General features: G+C 41.3%; 5 non-coding genes across 5 annotated transcripts; 2 read left to right on the top strand and 3 right to left on the bottom strand.

Annotated features, from left to right (window-relative positions):
* Positions 1–288: 288 nt before the first annotated feature.
* On the bottom strand, positions 289–360 carry trnat-cgu (transfer RNA threonine (anticodon CGU)). The gene has a single exon. It is a non-coding gene; the product is annotated as a tRNA-Thr (tRNA).
* Positions 361–2,900: 2,540 nt separating this feature from the next.
* Positions 2,901–2,972, bottom strand: trnaa-ugc (transfer RNA alanine (anticodon UGC)). The gene has a single exon. It is a non-coding gene; the product is annotated as a tRNA-Ala (tRNA).
* Positions 2,973–9,138: 6,166 nt separating this feature from the next.
* LOC148670235 (U1 spliceosomal RNA) lies at positions 9,139–9,304 on the top strand. Its single transcript, XR_015937500.1, has one exon. It is a non-coding gene; the product is annotated as a U1 spliceosomal RNA (small nuclear RNA).
* A 2,329-nt stretch (positions 9,305–11,633) lies between these two features.
* On the top strand, positions 11,634–11,752 carry LOC148670234 (5S ribosomal RNA). The gene has a single exon (XR_015938826.1). It is a non-coding gene; the product is annotated as a 5S ribosomal RNA (ribosomal RNA).
* Positions 11,753–12,379: 627 nt separating this feature from the next.
* LOC148670233 (U1 spliceosomal RNA) lies at positions 12,380–12,544 on the bottom strand. Its single transcript, XR_015937263.1, has one exon. It is a non-coding gene; the product is annotated as a U1 spliceosomal RNA (small nuclear RNA).
* Between the last annotated feature and the right edge of the window lie 1,304 nt (positions 12,545–13,848).

Here is a 13,848-nt window from a genome sequence, read left to right as displayed (position 1 = left end):
TAATTCAATATAAAAGCCACAGGCGAGTTGGCTGGGGGTCTAAGGCGTTGCGTTCAGGTCACAGTTTCCCCTCGGGTTTTTTGTTCGAATCCCACTTCTGAAAAAAAGGTTTTCTCGTTTTTCTCTGTGAAAAGACAATCAAATTCTTAACAAATTTCATATATTAGACTTCCGCAATACGTTCTGGCTTTAACAGGAAACTGTGCGCTTCCACAGAAAGAGTAACAAGAGGAGACGTTTCCATGTTACTTGTAGACTTAGATAAAGGAACGTGGCGGTGAATGAAAGAGGCACAGATGGGATTCGGACCCGCGATCTTCGGTTTACGAGACCGACGCCTTACCACTTGGCCACCGTGCCGTCGCTGGGAGCGGGGTCAGCTTACTATATGTTGAATCAACCCTAGTAATTTTACTGTTGTAATAGAGGAACAAGAGGCGCAGTCGGTAGAGCTTGCGACCCTTAAGTTCAAAATCGTTGATTCATGGGTTGTTTGTGTCCTTTCTGATCCCTCTAATCTTTTAGTAGGACAGTGCAAGCAGGACGTGATAGGGTACAGTGACTCCCAATGTCATATGAGCTTTGTGTAATTTAGCTTTCTTAACGCTATGGGGCTCGATTCAAATATCGCTGTGAAACGTTTTTTCTAGATTGAGGGTGATCTGCTCCCGAGTAATTATAAACACCTGAGCGTTTACTGTTTACTGTTGTGTTACTGTGATAAAGGAACACCGCACTTTATCAAAATACTGCTGCTTCCTAATTTTACATAATGGTATTTAGACCGGGGAGAGTGACTGCATTCCAAGAGGCTAAAAGTTGATTTCACAAAGCCCCCATTTAATAAAATACATTAGAAACCGCAAGGAAAACAGTATGTTTTAATAAGTCTTCTCCTGGTTTTATATTATTATAGTCTTTCACATTTGAATGCATACCTTACCGAAAATCTTACCTAGATTACAGGCAACACAAACAGTTCTTAATGCACAAAGTCTATTTATAGTTGACTTTCTGCTAATCACATCTAATAGTTCATGAATCTTCCTGAGTTGCTTTGCTGGAGAAGTGCCATGTTACATGTTGTAAACGTCAAACGTACAAACGTGTTGTACTTTCCAACCTTTGAGTAATATTTTCCAGAGCTAGGGCGCAGTTGTCTTCACAATCTGGATTATCTCAAAAGCAATGATGTCTGTGTAAAACAGATTTTATTTTCGGGAACCGACGTTGTATTGCATATTTCTAATTGATTTGTTTTCATTATTGTAATGTATAATGGAGCATAAAAAAACATCTGCAAAAATCTCTATTACGCGTCTTTGGCATTTCAAATAATAGCGAGAGCGAGGATCAAACCCCCCTCTTGGCGATAGTTGCCTCACGCTCTGAACAACCAAGTCCTGCTTATTCCCGCTGTGGGTCGTGGATGGTGTGTTTTGGTATTTACTCGAAATTACGGAGGATACATGGGACTGCATTTACCTGATAACATACCATGATCTCTAGTACCTAATGAGCTTTGATAATTCAGCTTGCTTATCGCTTTGGGCTCAATTCAAAAGTTGCAGTGAAAGCAGGAGCTGAGCAGGATTCTGTTTAAATGGAGCCAGATCTGTTCACAAGCGGGGAAACACTTCAGCGTTTACTAATTGAAGACCACAATCCGCTAAAACACCGCTGTTTCTTAGACTAAAAGAAGCTAAAAGCATTTTTGAACATGGGTTATATTGTAAATACTGTTATTAAAAAGCTTATTCGCATACTGTCGGTTATTTAGACGGTGCAAAACAGGCTGCCCTTATAAAACTTTCTGTGCCCGTTTTGACCAAGGAGAAAGTATTTTCTGATGGAGCGCTATGCGAAAAGATTTAATTAGCTTTACCCCTGCCAATGATTCAGCATGAAGAAGTAAAAGTTTCAAAGGGAAAAGCAGCTCGCTAACACAGCCAATATTAAATGTACTTGCCGGCACACTATCACGTGCATTGGCTCAGAAGTGATCTCGGCAATGTTCCCAAAGTAAAGCTGAAAGTGCCAAAGAGCATTTCTGTTGAGAAAACTGCCTTGATGTTAAGCTTAGAAAGCCTGTCTTTTAGATGTTCTATCTCTAAACACCTTGTGCAGCCTCCCAACAGACTAACAAATATTTTTTTTGAGAAATGGGCACACACCCGGAAGACAATAACGTTTATCTACATTCGAGTATGTGAATAACAATTTAACAGAAAAAAGTTTGTAAATGAGATTTTGCAAAAATTCAATAAATCATCTATAAACAGTAAGAAATTATTAAGAAAGTAAGATATTGTTTTATTTTATAAACTTTAAGACAATGAAGAGAGTTTACAGGTCATCCTTCGCTTTTGCTCTTTCAACTTAAGCGTTCAGGATCCAAGCCCATGTGCGGATGGTTGTATTTCTTAAAGTAACTTGTAATCATCAAAAGTTGTTGTGTAGTCCTTCAGTTCTTTCTCGAGTTGTACCATGGATATTTTATACGATCAATACTTTTCATGATCATTTGCATTTTCCGTTTCAAACGGAAAAAGTTCAAAGTGTCCTTATAACTGTGCTCCACATCTACACGAGAGCGCTTGTAAGAGTACAGGACATGCAATGAGGAGTTTGTGCAGCTTTCAGCTTAGTGCAGAGTCCAGAGGAAGGACTCACTCGCTGAATGATCTCTCAAGAAATTCAAAGGGTGTTTTCTGCAAAAGCCATGACAAGTGTGAAGAACAGAACGAAATGTTTTGGAGTTACATTTAAAACAGGAGAGAACACTGTAGCACTTCGAGTGTGTCTAAATTTAATTGTGTAAACCTAGCTGTCTATAAACACAGACAAGGAGTTCTCACACAACAGAAGATTGCGATGTGAGCACAGTAATATGAAACACTTGGAGATGCTAGGGATTGAACACAGGACCTCATACATGCAAAGCATGCACTCTACCATTGAGCTACATCCCCAACAGAACAGCTCGTGGAACTGACTTAGAGATGTGCAGATGCTCACTGACCACAATCCACCACTCACGAAGAATGTCTGCAGTTTCCCACTTTCGCATTTCCTCTAATACAGAGTAAATTCATGGGAATGAAGAAATAAGGAAGGAAAAATAGTCACATCTAAGCTTCCAGAGACCGGTTAAAAATGAATCAGTTATTTTTATATCCAGTCACATGGACGACGGCCCAGTGGGCAAAAGACGTATAATATACGTCTATTAAACGCATACCTTAGACGTCTAAATGTGGTCCGCAATTCGTCTAGAATGAAATTCTAATATATGTCTATTGTTATACGTCTATGATAAGGTGTTCATTATACATAAATGGTTGGAGTTCTATTATACGGATAAATTTAGAGCACTATTATACATATATGATTGGAGTTCAGGATAACTTTAGAGGACTATTATACGTATATGGTTAGAGGTCTATTATACGGATAACTTTAGAGGTCTATTATACGTATATGGTTAGAAGTCTATTATACGGATAATTTTAGAGGACTATTATACGTATATGGGTAGAGGCCTATTATACATTACAATACAGATTTTAAAATGTACAACTTCTATATTTCCAAGAAAAAAAATATTACAATGAAAGTTAAGACGATTTTTGTCCACCATTTGCAAACCCTGTCTAATTGTCCTAACAGTTAGAACCAGAAACCTATTATTTTCAGTGTCCAGATCTCCTGGCCCCCTGCCTTGCATATGCATTCTTCAAGTAACACATTGTGTGTTCCTTTATTTCTTTAAAGGTAGGGTGGGACTTCAGCACCGCAGCTAGGAGAAAATTATATAATATTACTACCCAAATAAATGATGATTAATATCTTCTTTAGTATAATCTCAAAAATGAACCATTAAGGTTAACTAAGCTCAAAGCTATAATAAACGTATAAACTTTGGCTTGCATCATAGCAGTTGAGCAATAAAGTCTGTCCTAATTAAAGAGTACCCAAAGTTTGAAAGTACAACATAGAATAAGAATAATTAGAGAAACGGCAAAACGATTTTGTGTCATCTTCCCCTTCACACTATTTTTATGTGCCATTTTTTGCTTATTAACGTACTATTTTAATCAAAATAATATTAAGAAAGATCTGTATGTATTCAGATAGTATTATTATTATTATTTATACTTACTCGTCAAAAGAGGATTGCTGAGATATTTGCGGATTTCTTCTACGATTGAAAAACGTGTCCAAAATGGTGACCAACGAATACTAGCAATGCATTGTGGTATATAACCGGAAAATATACCACAACGTATGCGTTTATTAATGTTGTCGATATTATGGTTGAAATTTAACATTGATAATACATCGCAGCTATGTGCCCCCTACTATGAGCTGATGTGCAATTTTAACGCATGCAGTTAGTAAGGAAACGGTCACTGTTGTAAGGTATTATATATAATGACATTATGGAATAGGATGGGGACAGGCCTGGTGTCACGGGGGGAGGGAGGAGTGTCGCCCCTTCAGTTTTGGGCAAAAGGATTTACTTAACTTGTAATAAAAAAATAGTTGTACTTTGTCAATGGCCAAACATTAATTTATTTACACGTGTAAAATAAATATAGTACATATAGTAATAAATATAGAAAATACAGTAATACATATAGTAAATTAATTAATTACTACGTAAATAATTTACTTCGTACACTGTGCAGATGGCTGTATACTCCTAGTTGCAGCACCCATGATATATACAGTAAAAAGCCTCAGGCACTGTGTTAGATGTGTTTTCGACGTTATATATGCGTTTATTAATGTTGTCGATTTTACGGTTGCAATTAGATGTTGATAATACGTCGCAGCGACGTATACACAGATGCAGCCATTCAAAATGGGTGGGGTATTTCGTGGTATACCCCGGTGGGCGTGTCACATTAAAACGCAGTATCATGCAGTATCACGCAGTGTATCGCGTCATTTGAGGTCATGCTGGAACCTCTCATGTACAGCATTTGAGCTTGGACAAAAGTTGGACAAAAGTACACAACCTACCTTTATCAGAAATATTTATGCATCAAAGCCTTTACCGAAGATATTACTAATAGTATTAATAATGAATGACTTTGGACAAGCTGTAAACTCAAAGTATTATGCTGGTCCACATTCTTTCTAACCGTCATTTTAAACGAAAATACTTTTAGTTTTTTCTTTGACAAACACCACAGCATTTCGTGGATAATTTCTTAAGCACATTTGTACAAGCACTTGGAATCTGTCCAAGCCCTACTTTGTCAGGCATTTTCTTTTACTGCAACGGACATAAAAACTCCCTTGCTTTTAACAGAGCGTTTCATAATTTCTAACTACGAAAATTATTTAAACTGCAACACTTATCATTCAACCAGGGCTCAAAATATCACAAGGATCCTCAAGAGCACATCAAAGACTGTATTAAAAGATACTTGTATCAGATACATGAGAATCCAGGCTTTTTTTCTCAACACTTTCTTTTCCGTATACCAGATATTATGGAACTACTTCAGAAGGCTGTCAGCCAGTCAGATTCCAGGAATCAATACTTTAAAGAAAATTCGATTTCTCCCTAAACATTTTAAGCATCGAAGTCTTTAACTAACATGTGAAATAGTGGCAGTTTTAAGCTTTTCTGCTAATATAATATGGAATTGCGTATCTAAAGAAATTAATAACGATATGATTATATTTGTGTACTGCGACAGGGCTGTGTAGGGCTGTTTCGCCTCACAATCAGACAAATGCAACATAAATTGGGCTGTGTAGTCTTCTAAGTATCTTAATAAACTTTCAGCATAGCTTTCTCCCTGTTTAGATTTATTTTTCTTGGGATCAAACGTGGAAAGATTAGATTGTTTTTATTTTTTAAATACATTTTAGAAAAGTGTAATCTATACTAAAAAGCTGTACACCACCTGCTATAAAGATACATATTGTAATACTTTCGGTCTCAGATAGGACGGACACAAGAACTCAGACTTGCAGAGTTAAAGCAAGTTAAAGCCTTGATTTTATATATCACCTTTAAAAGTGGCATCACCAAGCAATACAGATTACAAAGTAAATACCCAACACTGATTGCACCCATCTGTCATGTTAATAAAGACCTTTAAATTAAATTTAGTTTTATTACTTGTTTTTCAGGAAGTAAAAAAAAAACACTTGAATTACTTATCCAGTCTCTCGAACTAAAATTATTTTTCAATCAATGCAACTAACATCGGGCAACGTGTTTTTTTAATCCAACATTGACAGCCACATCTTAAATCTTGTCAGTCAGCTCTTTTTTCTCTATCTGAATTGTGGCGATTCAAACAACCTGGGATAACAAGTGGTCTCAAAGTCACCGAGCTCACAGAGCTTCAACAACAGATGACAATTTCCTTAGTCCTTCCTTAGTCTTCCTGAAATTGTCAGATTATGAGTGAACAAAAGCATTTTATTAAAAACACGTTTGTGTTTGTTTGAGAGCTATATTATGTATTTTTCATATGTAAGAAATAATGATGTGTTCCTGCTTACACATTGCACGACTTTAAAAGCTAGAAAAACAGGTTTCGATTCACATTATCTGGCGAGCCTTGTTTTGTCAAAGGAAAATTCTATTCTACTCTGAGAATGTAGGGGGAGGAAGAATGTCCCTTGTCTTTTTACTTACTCCAATACACCAATGCATTAGCATGTTAAAGCGATTTCATTGAGGAGCCTAGCTTTCTTAACTAGTAAGTACTGTACTTACTGGGTTTTGAAGGGGGGGAGGTGTCTTTTGCTGGAAATCTCGCCCCCTTCTACTTTGAAAATACCTGTGAAACAGGTTTAATTCATCACAGCCAGCACTCCCGCAGAGAGGGGGGTTGTACTTGCAGTGCATCGGTATAGATGGGAAAGCCAGAGCCGAGTCAAGTCTAGCCATGTGTGAGTCTAGTCTCACAGAGCTTCAACAGCAGATGACAACTTGTGAGTTTGATTAAGAATGAATAAAAACATTTCATTAATAACGCGTTTGCGTTTGTCTGGGAGCTGAAAAAGTAAAAAACAATTACTTTTTGACAATGAAGAACTGTGTGTGTGTCTCTCTCTCTGCTGGCGTTTGTAATCGTTTTTATTTTTAAATACATTTTAGCAAAGTAATGTACCATAAAAGTATTGTGAGACATATTTGGGTTAACATGTTCAGTGTTCAGTGTGTGGTAATTTGTTTGGTGCAAGTGAAGTTTTATTTAAAATCTGACCCAGGGAAAAGTGTGGTGTGGACAGCTGAGGAGAGAATGCAGGCTCGCGCTGTGTCCGTTATTCTTTTTGTCTTTTTGAGCCAGTGAAAGCTCTGTTGTCCTTCACATGAATGCCTGAATCATTGTACCGAACCCAGGATTTTACAGTATTTTTTTCTTTAAAATACCAATAACAGCAACATACAGTTTACATAATATGTTGATGTTCCAAAATTAATATAGTTTATGACCTTTATGACCTTTGTTATGCTCTTCGTTAATGTCTAAGCCGGAACACATCATTATATCTCATTTTGTATTTCTTTAAAAAAAAAATCGTTTGCCCAGCCTAACAGTAATGTTGTTATTGTTTTTATCCTGTAAAGCGCTTTGAGGAGCCACCTTTAAAGGCGCCATATACAATAAAGTTCATTATTATTACTATTGTTAATTTGCTGGACAGAGAGGTGAACATTATTACGCAGAAGACAAAGATAGCGATTTACGTTGCATTGTGCATTGTGCTGCTATAATACAGTTTTAAATAATTAAAAGTCTAAACACTATCAGCTTTATTTATGGGTTTTAAATAAAGGCGATTTAAACGCGATTTAAATCAATATAAATGTTTATATTGCAATGCATAGGTGACTATTCATTGTTATTAAAATGACTTAAATTCGATCATGTTGTGATATTTAGAAATATAAATTTGTTTGGTGCGAGTGAAGTTTTATTTAATCTCTGACCCAGGGAAATGTTTTATTTTTTCAAAGATGTGATATATAGTATATTCGACGAATCACTGCCCACTGGGTGTGCGGACCTTTTCTTATTTACCTTGTGCAATCGTGTTTCATAAAATGTAATTGTATTATAGCATGAACCCCTGGCGATTTTCTTGATACGTTATATGTGCTCTTGTTTGTATTGTATGTATTTTTGTTGTACAAATAAAAAGTAAAAAGCACAATTTTCCGGATGCAGCTGCTGTAAAACAAATTACTCCAATACACCAATGAACAGACCCACTCACCTCTTAGTGTGCACAGTGCATGTCGCAGCACTTCCTGCTTTCACTTCAATGCGCGTCCTGATATTGATTTTTTTTCGTGTGCCGTGCGGAGGCTCTGAAAGCGAGAGCAATGAAAAGGTGCACGGCGCTGTGAAAGAAACGGAGGTAAAGACGTCTCTATACATGGATGACGTCACCATCCTCCTCTCTGACAATGCCTCAATTAGCAGAGCACTGCAGTGTTGTGATCAGTTCTCTTTGGCTTCCTCTGCAAAAATTAACAAATCTAAGAGTGAGATTTTTTATCAGAACTGGAGGGAGCCAAAAGAAGGACATGATCTCAGGCTGCAAGAGAAGAGAATTAAGGTCCTGGGGGTGTATTTTGGAGAAGAGATAGGAACAGTAAATTGGCAGAACAAATTGCCAATCTTAAACAAAAAACTGATGCAATGGAAGGACCGAGACCTCACCATGACAGGGAAGGTGCTGGTCATCAAAGCCGAGCTCTTGCCTGTCTTGAATTTTCTGGCTTCTACCTTCCCAATCCAACACCGTGTTGCGGCGGCGCTGAGGAGATTGATGTTTCAATTTCTATGGGGTGGGAAGCAGGAAAGACTCAGAAGGGAAATAATGTACAGGCCGCTACCCTCAGGGGGGAAGTCTGTCCCAGATATTGCTACGAAGCTACGAAGCAGAAAATCTGTGGGAAATAGAGAGCATAGGTCAATATCTCAAGAAACTGTGAAAAACATTATCATGTTTAAGTAAAGAATGTGATTTGAACCAGAAAAAAAGAAATTGTTGCTATTTAACTGGTACCGTGTCAAAATGTAATGAGATGTGATCATATATACTGTTTTAAGTATGTATATTAATGTAAAGCTTTCTAATTTGTGATGTCCTGTATTTTTTTTGTGAAAAGAAAATAAAGTTCTTAAAAAATCGATTCACCCAGGGCGAGGCTCGGCCATTGCACTCCGGCTGTGCTGACCCCTGCGAATTCCCCAAATGTGGGAATCTCGACTGCATTATTTCTGGTAGTGGGGGACTGCGTTCGCGCTCTCCCCTGATGTGCTTGGTCCAATATCGGATACGGAAGAGTTACGACACCACGTGCTGCGATAGGATCCCAGTTCGAAAGGAGTCGATGCCACTGCTGGTTCCCGGTTTCTTTTAGTTAGAGGTCCGGAGAAACATTTCAAGCTGGTTACACTACTCTTTCCGGACATTCATTCCCTTTTCAAAGTCAGTCGTTTTGCTGTTGTCTGCATTATTTAGGCTGATTATCGAGGTTAGCCTTTATTTGGTCATGGGGGCCTCGGTACTGTATGCTAATTCTCAAGACAGTTTCACCCGTTTTCTGATTGCTAGGTTCTGTACCAGAGCAGACATGTCAAACAGTGAATGGCTGTACCTCTATTGTATCCCTGCTCAATTAATGAAATCAGTAATAAATGAATATATGTATAGTTATACGAAAAACAAGTGGTTTATCGACTCATCTTCATTTGCAGATTTAGAGGCAGATTCGATATTCGTTTTACAAATGGGTTTTTTTTTATATGGGTCACACTCATGCCATAGCAACAAAACATCTCTAGAAATGAGGCTATAGATCACCTTTCCATCCTCCAGGTTTTCTTCCCAAAGCCTAAGGCACCAACGGTGACCCCTGCTGGCCGAGAGAGCAAAAGCTTGCAGCACCTGGTATTCCCAGGCAGTCTCCCATGCAAGCACTAACCAGGCCTGACCCTACTTAGCTTCAGAGATCAGACGCGTTCAGGGTGGTGTGGCCGCAGGCGAAAGTAATAACACCTGACTCGCTACTTGAAGCTGTGTGTGGCTGGGGTTCCGTGCCCCCCGAGCTTGACTGAAGTATCGTTCGTGTGCAACTCTTTGGAAAGGAGCTGCTTTCCAAATTGCATTGCGTACCTGGATGTTGGCGAATGTGCTCCCTTGTGTTGGCTTGTCCCGCACTGGAGGAGAACAAACTGCTCGGAGGAGCACAAGGCAAGTCTTCACAAGACAAAAACCTCCAGTGCACACATGTCAAACAGTGAATGGCTGTACCTCTATTGTATCCGTGCTCAATTTGGGTGGGCAAAACGAGAAAACGAGCGCGCCGTTTCCTACACATCTGCAGTCACCAATGCACATTCGCAGCATTTCCCGGGACGCAATTTGGCCTCATTTGCATAACACCAGACCGGCAGATCGCTACGCAAGCTCGCGTCGTGCACCTGCCATACACCGAACAAACACCGGAGCCTTTTCAGCAATTTCCAAAAAACGGGCCTGCTCGCCTGCCCACAAGGCTCCATCTCTTACCCGCTCTCCAGAGCCTGCTGTCTTCTGTGCTGTTCTCTCGGCACCGCTGCAGCGCACACAACTCCTGTAGCGCGGGGAGAAAGTTTCCACGCTCCGCCGCAGGGAAGGCTCGCTCCGTGCGCACATGTCCTTTCAATGCCAGTTAAACAAGTGCTCCGCATTAGCAGCGTCGGGGCTCCGGCGTGTCGCACCTCACCTCTCACAGCCCCCTCCTTGAATGTCTCGCGCTGGGCATGCCCCGCTCTTCTCCACCTCATCTTATCGCGTGTGACCACCGACAATGGCCACAATGCCGGGGAATGGCACCTGTAAAGTGTTAATTGGGGCACAGGAACAGCCCGTCTCGTCTCGGGGGCCGGCTTCAAAGACAATACAGCAAACACAGCGGGGCGGGGGAAGTAGACGACACGACACATGCAGGTACATTCAGCTCCGGTGGGAACGAGTCATTTGTCGGTCTTTTAGTGTTCCCCTTTACCAATCAGTCGGGGTCTCCTCCTAATCCCCGTCTCATATGTAACAATCAATGACGAGGCCCCCCTGTCCCGCGATATTGTATTTGTCTCCTGGCCGCTGGCTGGCGCCGTGAGATTTAGTACTCGCACAAGAGACCGGGGGCAGAGCGCCCCCCACAAAGTGTGCGCTCCAGGTTCCCTCTCGGGGCTCTGCAACACAGCGGAAAGGCAGCGAGAAGGAGCCTCTTGCTCTGACGCCGCAAGCCACAAGAGGGCGGAGGCGCCGCGCGCCCGGCCGACGTGTTGGACTGGTGTGCTTTATGTGCTGAAATAAACACGCGACAGCCCAGAAATGTTTTCAGAGTGCTGTGCACTGGAGGTTTTTGTCTTGTGAAGACTTGCCTTGTGCTCCTCCGTGAAGTTTGTTTGTTCTCCTCCAGTGCAGGACAAGCCAACACAAGGGAACACATTCGCCAACATCCAGGTACGCAATGCAATTTGGAAAGAGGCTCCTTTCCAAAGAGTTGCACACGAACGATCCTTCAGTCCAACTCGGGGGGCACAGAGCCCCAGCCACACACAGCTTCAAGTAGCAAGTTAGGCGCCATGGCTTTAGCTTGCGGCCACACCACCCTGAATGTGCCCAATCTCGTCTGATCTTGGAAGCTAAGCAGGGTTGGGCCTGGTTAATACTTGGATGGGAGACTTCCTGGGAATACCAGGTGCTGCAAGCTTCTGCTCTCTTGGCCAGCAGGGGTCGCCGTTGGTGCCGTAGGCTTTGGGAGGAAAACCTGGAGGATGGAAAGGTGATCTATAGCCTCATCTCTAGAGATGTTTTGTTGCTATGGCATGTGTGTGACCCATATAAAAAAAAAAAAAAACGTTTGTAAAACGAATATCGAAGCTGCCTCTAAATCTGCAAATGAAGATGAGTCGATAAACCACTTGTTTATCGTATAACTATACATATATTCATTTATTACTGATTTCATTCATTGAACACGGATACAATAGAGGTACAGCCATTCACTGTTTGACATGTCTGCACTGGTACAGAACCTAGCAATCAGAAAACGGGTGAAACTGTCTTGAGAATTAGCATACAGTACCGAGGCCCCCATGACCAAATAAAGGCTAACCTCGATAATCAGCCTAAATAATGCAGACAACAGCAAAACGACTGACTTTGAAAAGGGAATGAATGTCCGGAAGGAGTAGTGTAACCAGCTTGAAATGTTTCTCCGGACCTCTAACTAAAAGAAACCGGGAACCAGCAGTGGCATCGACTCCTTTCGAACTGGGATCCTATCGCAGCACGTGGTGTCGTAACTCTTCCGTATCCGATATTGGACCAAGCACATCAGGGGAGAGCGCGAACGCAGTCCCCCACTACCAGAAATTATGCAGTCGAGATTCCCACATTTGGGGAATTCGCAGGGGTCAGCACAGCCGGAGTGCAATGGCCGAGCCTCGCCCTGGGTGAATCGATTTTTTAAGAACTTTATTTTCTTTTCACAAAAAAATACAGGACATCACAAATTAGAAAGCTTTACATTAATATACATACTTAAAACAGTATATATCATCACATCTCATTACATTTTGACACGGTACCAGTTACATAGCAACAATTTCTTTTTTTCTGGTGTAAATCACATTCTTTACTTAAACATGATAATGTTTTTCACAGTTTCTTGAGATATTGACCTATGCTCTCTATTTCCCACAGATTTTCTGCTTCCTCCCTCCTTTCTCTCCACAGATCTCTGAGGTAATAGTTCTCTCGGGTGATGAACAGGGCCAGGCTACCTGCTGCCTTGACTGGGACCTCGATGCCTTTGAACAGCCCCATGTTCCTCACTCTCCACAGGGAGTCTTTCCCACTGTTCACCACGGCCCAGATCCTGTCAAACAAGTCAGGAGGAAGTTTGACAGGAGAGATGCCGTTGTAGTGGCAATGCTTGTTAATAAGACAGAATTAAGCGGTGGTATGCTGTCCTAAATGAGGCCCCATCTCACCTTCCATCTCTGTGGTGCAGCCACAGAGAAAGTATTCATGCAGGCTGATTTAAGATGTTTTCTTTTGATAAGGGACAGCTCCCAGATGGGGATGCACTTAGCTAAGCCTGGCTATCATGATCAATGGTCATCCATTGGCGCCTATCTGTCTAGGGAGTGCCAAATGGACATCTGGACTGCATTCCTAAGTGTCAAGAGTAAGTGACTCATATCTCACCTTGATCAACCAATCAGGGACTGGCAGGGCGTGGTAATAACACGTGGGTCTCCAATGCCCGCCAAACTCTCAACCAATCAGCACACATCTGTGTCTTGGTCAAAAAGAGAGCGCAAGCTCAGATCGGGGCTCTCCTTGGCCATTGTCGCACATCCTCAGAGACAATCATGTGACAACTGCTGTTGTCTGCAAAGGGACTTGGACTTTGTTATAAGCGCAAGGCCGAGGATCCCGTACGTACTCAGAATTCAGAAAGCTTTTAAGCGCAGGAGGCGCCCTATCCCCGCTCGCTCGCTCATTCCCCTGTTCACACGTGCAGTGCGGCTTGTCCGTCTGTTTATTTGTCAGCTTTGGCGAGACACGGTTGTTTGTGTATTAGCGTGAGCGTTTTTTATTCTGATCATGAACAGTTTTACAAGTCCGCAAAGGATCGAAGAAAGGTTTATCTCCAGCTGAAAAGAGACACAGCGCTTCGGCTGTGGAGACTTGTTCGGCTGGCCTTTCGGAGGGTCGCGTTTTTCAGAATTGTATTGAGATCGATTTCCACAGAGCTCAGATGTCAAAGCACAGCAGCAGCTCTCCAGAGCGATCCTC

Source organism: Lepisosteus platostomus, chromosome 5 (genome assembly GCF_059453375.1).
Source record: "Lepisosteus platostomus isolate fLepPlt1 chromosome 5, fLepPlt1.hap1, whole genome shotgun sequence".
NCBI lineage: Eukaryota > Metazoa > Chordata > Actinopteri > Semionotiformes > Lepisosteidae > Lepisosteus > Lepisosteus platostomus.
This window is presented reverse-complemented; position numbering and strand designations above follow the sequence as displayed.